Below are 8286 nucleotides of genomic sequence, written 5' to 3'. Positions count from 1 at the left end.
AGCGGGACGGTTCCACTAAAGAAGAGTAGGAAGCTGACAGTGTGACAATGATAGATGCCTTCTCGAACTCGCCATTATTTTTCTTCCCTACTCTGACAATCTTCTCTTTCAGACAAGAATAAAGCCCACTGAGCAAGTATAGGCAGGTGGAAACCACCTCTGCCTGTCAGAGAGGCAGAGCAGGCACCCATGGTCACTCTTATCTGGGCCCTGGTCTCTGCTTAATGGAATAGCCGTGACCTGAAAACCACTGCAGAAAACACTGCAGTGGCCGTGGCCGTTTGTTTTCATCTGCTGTTACCTTGTGAACAAGGATTCTTGAGTCCGGCGGAGATGGTCAGTGCCTTTAGAAGCTGAGGCTCCTTGCAGTAAGGGGAGGTGCACTGATTCCTTCCCAACAAAGCTCACTTGTCTGGCAGCCTGTCTATCCAGAACAATCCCAGAATGGAGATGTGAGAATGGAAGAAGGGCCTCCCAGAATTGCTCTCTCAAAGTCCAGGCAGTGTGGTCAGCAGGGAACACCCTCAAACTTGCCCTCATTCTATTTACTAGTATTTTACACAAAGTCACGAGTGTGCACATGCTTACATCACTGACTCCCTCCAAGTAGAACTTGGTGACGTCATCCCTGGAGGAGCAGCCCGTCCTGCTGGTGGACCTCTACAAAAGTGCAGGACAATGGGGAAGAGAGAAGATAAGGCAGCGGACAAAGACTTAAACGAGGGCTCAGGTTGTTGGGATGCCAGCTTCACACCTTCCCCTGATGCACTAGGTAAACTTGGACAGACCCCTTACCTTCGTAGAGTCTCAGTTTCTGAGCCAAGAGCCCACTGGTACAGCAAGAATTTAAAACCTCAGCGGTCTAGGGCTATGCAGTGCAGTGACAGACGACTCTGTATCTCTGTACAGGTGCTGTGTGTCTCAGCAGCTCAGTCCAGAGACACGTGTATTCACAGGAAGGTGCTGGGTTTCAGTTTGTAGAGGGGTGAAATCTTAGTTGCCTGTGAACTTGGCCAGTTAAGGCTCTTGGCCAAGGGATCCTGAGTGCAGAGATTGTACAGTGCTAAGGCGACCACAGAGTGCGCCTGTTTCTAAGGAGTTAGAAATAGTAGTAGGAGTCTTGGTTTGCACGGTAAACCAAGGTGACGTGTTAGTTACTTCGGATTGGTCTGACTTGCAGTGAGCCCGTGTCTCTGGAATTGTTCGGCCCGGGAAGCACTGTCGCGTCTGCCGGAGCTCTCACTGGACCACACAGCGAGCAAACTTGTTTTTATTGGACACTCGAAAACCAGATCTGAATTTAACATTTTTCTGTTCAGTGGTTTCTTTTAAAATAGAGTATTATGAGAGTCACTAGAATTATATAACATGTTCTTGTAGATGTTTACTGAGTTGTTCTGAATTATGTTAATGTATTCAGTCACATTTCAAAATAAGACTTAAAATGAAAGCTTTCCATGCAATTACATTGCTCTTAAATAAAATAAAATGAACATAAGAAAATTAAAAGATAGTTTTTATGATCAACTCTACCAGTTGGACAGAAGACCTCATAAATGCGAACTGGCAAACTTTTGAATATGTGTTTTGTATTCATTGTGACCCAAGCAGGGTTTATTTCTGTTCTGAAGATTTGGACTGTTTTGTGGAACTGTAACTGAGCCAGCGAAAGGACTGTAACTGTTTTGAATATTGTGGTCTGAGATTAAACGGAATGTTTTAAAACTAGTTACCATTTTTTAATATGCAATTAGTTGCTTACCCTCGTTTAGCTCATATGCAGAGGCAGACACTAGAAAAGTAATTATTTGCCCCGGCTGCTTAGCACATTATTAACTGTCAAATGTATATATTAATGGGCAAATAAAATCAGGAAACATACTTTTAATTCTACCATAAATAATATCTTGGGCCAAGTAGTTTTAAGTTCAAACTGGAGAAAATGAACTTTATGGATAATTCTTTTTCCAAAGAAAGTCATGGTACGCTTTTGCAATGTGAATATCCGTCGTCATATTTATTGTGTGCAAACTAAGTCCCAGGTGCAGCGCTAGACGTAATCGTTGGAAATGAGAGACCAGAAGGATCTGCGGAGCCTAGAGTCTAGTGAACGGAGTGGAAAACCAGGGGTGGTGAGAGGAGCCTTTGGAGCCAAGAAATTGAGGACAAAACCCATTGAGTTTTGAAACACGTCTTATTCTGCAGACATCTTTCTTGTTATCTTGGTATTTTCTTATTTTCTAAAGCTTCTCTATGGGATAGGCCACATTATAAATAGCGGATGAAGATTTGTACACATGTTGAGGCCATTGATTTTCAATCCTTCACTCTTAAGCCCAGGGTTACTTTCTTCTGTCCTCCCGATGTTGAAGCATTGACCCACTGATACTGTCCCCGGGAGCCTCGTTAGATTTCAGCAATTATGTGGGAGGCCGGCAGACTGGAACACGATGATGCAATTAGAGTGCAAGAGATTCCCCTCAGCCTGTAGCGCAGCTTGTTATTAACACGTGTGCCCAGCCCTGTTTATTAAAAATGGCCATGACCAAACAAAACAGGTAATGCAGGAGGAATTCTTCCCTTGGTATAGTCTCCTTGAAGAATTCTTTGTGTATTGCCCTCAACTTGGGCACCTGTTACCTGATTTCCTTTTAGGTGATGATTTGTCCCCAGGAAATCCTCTGTTATGTATATCGAGGCAAGCCTGCATTCTTCCAGACGATAGTGTGTTAGTTTCCTGAGGCTGCTGCTGTAACAAACTCCTACAAATTTAGTGGCTTCAAATAACACAGATTTATCCTCTTACAGCTCTGGAGGTCAGAAGTCTCAAGTGAGTCCTCAGAATCGCCTTCCTTCTGGAGGTTTCAGCTTCTAGACGCTGCCCTCGTTTCTTGTAAAATGGCCCCTTCCTCCATCTTCAAAGCCAGAAACAGCATCATCTCTCCTCTCTGACTTTTGATTCATCCTCTCATATTCTATTATCCCTACCCTCCTGCTTCCTCTTATAAAAACCCTCATGATTGCATCGGCCGGTTCAGATAACCCATGGTAACCTCTCCATCTCAAATCCTTAACTTTATCACATCTACAAATTACCCTTTTGCCATGTAAGGTAACATATTCACAGATTCTGGGGATTGGGATGTGCACATCTTTGGGGGGCCGTTTTTCAACCTACCACAGATGACATAGGATGGAACTCAGGGTCTGTTGTGTGCCAGGAACTGCATTGCTAGCTCACCTAGTCGTTATAGTTATGAAAAGGAGGTGTCATTGTTATGTCCATTTTAACCCATGGTGGAAATCGGCTCAGAGCAATTAAGTGCTTATCCCAGGGTCACTCAGCTTGTAAATGGTGGAGTCAGGATCTAACTCTAATCTATCTGTTTCCAAACTTCATGCTCTTTCTACTATGGCCTCACTCAAAAAGGGTGGTCCCTGGAGAGCAGCCAGGAGCTCGTTTGAATTGTAGAATTTCTACCCCACTCAGAACTAATGAGACAGAATCAGCATTTTAACAAGATGCCCAGGTGAATCTTAGGGACAGTCAAGTTTGAGAAGCACTTTGCTAGACTAAAATGCTCAAGGCCCTGCATTTTTTACTTTTCAATGTGCTATGTACAGTTTTTTTTCTGTACACAGAGGTTTGTGAAAAGATAATGGGGTTTAGCCAGAAAACTCTCATTACCATGCTCTGTTTTACTTTCTAAACAATAGTTTGAATAACTAAAGCGGTGACCTCCACTATGGAGGGCTTCCAAAACATAACTTAGCCAAAATATTCAGGAAGACAACCACACGTACTTGCTTTCAAAGGCTCTCTCTGTGGAATGGACAGGAGAGCTAGACCTGGTTCATTGATTTGGGTCACGTACATGTGCATAATCCCTTATCTGCCATTCCAAAATTCAGAAAGCTCTGAAAACTGAGTTTTTCTTAAGTTTGAAACTAATTCAGTTGGCAGCAAAACTGACCTGAACTGACATGAGGCTATTTATAGTCTCTATCCTATTCAGTGAGAATATTTATATGTTCATATGTTTTGCTAGCAAAATATTACTCAAGCTTGAGGTGTTAGTTAATATGTGCCCTGTGCCCTTTATTAGTATTTTAAAGTTTGAATAACTCCAAATTTCCAATCAGATCTGGCCCAGACTATTTTGGATGAGAACATATAGGTCTACAGTATTGATAACGCTGGATTTATAGATGAAGAAACCGTTTGTTACTAGAAGCACAGGCTTTATCCTCCCTCTGATTTAATGTCGTTCCCTAACTTAACTTCTGCACATCCACTGAGCAGTAACCACATTTCAGTTTCAAAGTTGAAATGATCCCGGGCATCTTATATTTGAATTTTGGGGGATCATTTCTGTTGGGATCAAAGTGACTGAATATGAAAATGGAATTAAATTCAGAAATGATTCTGACAAATTGAAGGAGAAGGTATGTGCACAAAGGTGATTGCTATAGATAAGTGCAGAATAATCCACTTAGGTGGAAAAATCTTAACTTCAAGGTAGAGAAGGACTGGGCTTCTGCAGATATGGCTGTAAAAGCCTGGAGAGTAAAGGCATCAACTGAGTGGTAGCTAGGAGATGCTATTGGAATGCAAAGCAGAATTACAAATAGAATCTTTTCCGTAAAGACCCAAGTGATGCCTGAAAAGCTCTGCCTTAGCCCTCCACCTTAAATTAGATGCGAAGGGCTGGGCCAAGTCCAAATGAGAGGAGCCACGGCCAGATGACCACCCGGACTCCTTCCCTACTTGGAGATTTCTAATTCTGTGTTGAATGGATAGAATTGGCAGATACGGCCATTGAGCAAAGATAGAATGCTTTGATGCTTTGGTCTTCAGGCAGAGAATAAGCCATTGTCCTTTCGTCATTCACACAGTCCAGGAGGGTTGGTATTTATTTTCCCCCAGCTAGACAGGCACAAATGCATGAACATAATTCTGGTACAAGACAGACTAAGATAAGCAAAGCCTCAGAGTCATAATTTTGAAAACCAAAGCCAGGATTAATGCTCTGGCCAGGAAAGAGCTTTATCTCATTTCTCCAACCTTCTGCAAGTTCACCTTCCCACAAGCTTAATTCTAAATTCTTAAAGGGCAGTATGTGTGTATCTGTATCGGTGTGTATTTTCATCTAGCAGCCAACACTGCTGGGCCTATGGAAGGTATTCAGTGAATGCAAGTCAAATAAATCACTGTTTCCCATGATCCTTAGCAAGTAGCTAGCACATGGTAGGCACTCAATATAAATTTCTATATTAAACGAACAATCTACTTATTTATTTAACAGATCTCCTTTCAGTGCTTGCTTCATGCTAGGCGCACTGTTCTAGATGCTTGTGCTATATCAGTGAATAAAACAGACGACAATCGTGCTTGACCTAGAAATAAGGAATATGGACACATGGAAATATGAAATTCTTTTCATTCTGATCTTTTGTAGGATTCAAACTCAGGTAGATACGGATCTGTTTTATTGTTATTTTATTAGATTTTTAAATTATCCAAGTAACATGTGAATATGTTCTTTTTGTAAAGATTTAAAATCTGTATCTAGAATAAACTGTGTAACTCCCTCAAGTCCTTCTGTTGGGGTCACCATAGTTAAAAGTGTGTACATGTCTTATGTGACATCATTCTGTGCACATTGTTCTGTGACTGACTTTTTACCCTTTCATCTGTCTGGAAAAATCCTTTTATGTAGATACATAGAGGTTTATGTCAGGCTTTTAATAATGGCATTGCATTCTGTGGATTGGACTCTCATAATTGGTTAATCCTCTCTCCCAGTCAGAGCTAGGGGTGATAATCTCCCCGTGTGGGAGCTAATCTAGACAGTGCTGCTATCAGCCTTTCTTCTCCAGGCAGCTTTTCTTTAGGCCTGGAGTCAGAATGGATCGGCTGGGTTTGAGATCTGCTTTAGCATCTGCGTTGAGTGAGCACTAGCCAGTTCACTATGTAGTTCCCTGGAGGACATCGCTTGGGCCTGACCCACACTTCCCTTCTAGAGTATGTCTTTTGTGCAACTAGTACATCAGTCCCTGTCATCCAAGTGATAAGTGCCTGCACTGCCTGCAGCACCATAGGCAAGCAGAAAGTGTCCGCTGAACGAAGCCCTTTTGTCCCTATTACCGTAGGATTTGCTGTTGTTTTTAGAAGAAGCTTAGTTAACTCAGGTTTATTTCCTCAGCTGTATAATTAGCCTTGTGTTTTTATTTTAAATGCCTGTTCTAGGTGCTAAGAAATGCCCGGATTTAAAGACAATGTGCTGTACCGCCAAACCGGGGGTCATGTGGGTGCCAGAGAGTGACACACCTTAGTTGAAATACACCAGGCCCTGGAATGTGCAGGAAGGCCGGAGCTTTCAGCCAGCCCTGTGGCTCTTGGCTCCTTCACACCCATTGGAAGCTCGGGGAGAGCAGCCAGGCAATCAACAACACTGCCTGCCTTCTGCTGAGGCTGATTGAAAGTGGTTTGAGCTAATTTACCTAATATTGCTAATTAGGGAACTCGGAGCATTACTTGGAGAGTTGTTTCTGATTAGGTGTGTGATCAGAAGCAGCGAGGTTGGCTGTGGTAATCACCCTCCCACCCGGCTAGCATGTGCCACATGGCCTCGTGGCTGAGGGGCAGCGCTTGCTGCTGGCTCTGTCACCTCTTTGTTCCCGGTCCTGGCATCTTAACCTGTGGTTTGTCTTTGTTTTCTTCTTATTTTTTGGCTTTTATTTTATTTTTTAGAATTTTTAATTACAGTTAACATGCAACATGATATCAGTTTCAATGTTAACCTGTTTTGTGCCTTGGACCCCTTGGCAGGTTGGTGAAGCCTCTGGCCCAGACCACCTCTCAGAATAATGTTTTTAAATGCATAAAACAAAACGCATAGATTTAAAAGGAAATCAATTATATTGAAATACAGTTATCAAAATATTTTTAAAATTATTCTGTAGAGTGAAGCGCATGCTTCTTTGTTGATCTGTTATGTAACACGATCTAACAGCAGGGCTAAGAACTACCATAATTTCAAATTGGTGCTTAAACAACATTGCAAGATATCTACAACAACCATACATAATGGGATATAAAACCTCTGTGCTCTCTCTTGGTGACAAAGTCACAGGGGTATTAATACATCTGATTTTTTTTTTTAAATCAGCTTCATAGTAGAAGGAAATGCTAAATGATCAGTTAGAGATGATTAAAAATGTAGTTTCCCCCCAACCCCATCCAGGTTCACAGATCTCCCCAGACCCCAGGTTAAGAGCCCTTATCCATGTACACACAGGGACACACTCTTGCTTGACTAGTTGGAGCTGTCTCTTCATAGTCAATCCATGGATATTATAATTGAGCAAAGCATAAACTCAATGGCAGAAACTCTACCTTTAATTAAACGCTCAAGCCTTCTTAATCTCAACGAGGAAAACAGGATGTTTGATTATTCAATGAGATTAAATGACTGAAGCAGAATAATAGGAGCTAGTCAACAGTTGCCCTTTGATTAAGGAACAAAAAAATCCTTTTGTATTCTTTCTCTCTAATTTCCAGTGTTTGGATCAAAAACTGAAAATTGAGAGATCCTTGTCTTATATTTTGTTTGTTTCATGAAACATGAGAAGGCTTAAAACAAACAGAAACACGACGTAAAAATATAAGAAATGACCAGTCATTACCAAAGAAAATACAGGTTGTATAAGAAGTCAAGATCAGAGGGAGGGAGCCAGATACGAATAGCAGACCTTAATGGTTGTTGTGGTTCATAAGATAGAAGTTTAGCCAGAGAAAAAAGAGGGAGTTGTCAAAGAAATAAAATCATACCTGTATCTAAGAGGGACACAGCTTTTCATAGAAAATCTTAGATTTAAAAGAAACTTTATGAGGATTCCCTTCTAGGGCACTAAAAATATAGTCCAATGGGGGACTTCTAGAGGCAGGTTTCTTAACCTGAGTGCCAGGTCCGTGAACAAGGTTCATCTGGCCAGTGAGACCCATAAAATTGGGCAGAGTCCAGGGGGTTTTGCATAGATGCTTTGGGGGTGGAGTGGGGAGAAAGTCTAGCTTGCATCACATTCTTTAAAAGCTCTATGACTCAAAAGGAAGATAAGGAGCCAAGCGGCAAAAATCATGTATGATCTGAGTGGTCTTGTTCTCTACTCCCATCTGAGGACTCTGTCTCTTGTAGCGAGCGGTGACTGTAGAGGCCATTAGGCAGTGAACCCGTGGCAGTCTGCATAGAGGTGCTGGACTAGCCCTCTGAGCAGAACAGCACT

General features: G+C 42.0%; 1 protein-coding gene across 3 annotated transcripts in view; it reads left to right on the top strand.

Moving 5' to 3' along the window:
* CPPED1 (calcineurin like phosphoesterase domain containing 1) overlaps positions 1-8286 on the top strand; it is a 101484-nt gene that overhangs the window by 19705 nt on the left and 73493 nt on the right. The gene's annotated exons all lie outside the window — the stretch shown is intronic.

Source organism: Pteropus alecto, unplaced genomic scaffold (genome assembly GCF_000325575.1).
Source record: "Pteropus alecto unplaced genomic scaffold, ASM32557v1 scaffold34, whole genome shotgun sequence".
Taxonomy (NCBI): Eukaryota; Metazoa; Chordata; class Mammalia; order Chiroptera; family Pteropodidae; genus Pteropus; species Pteropus alecto.
This window is presented reverse-complemented; position numbering and strand designations above follow the sequence as displayed.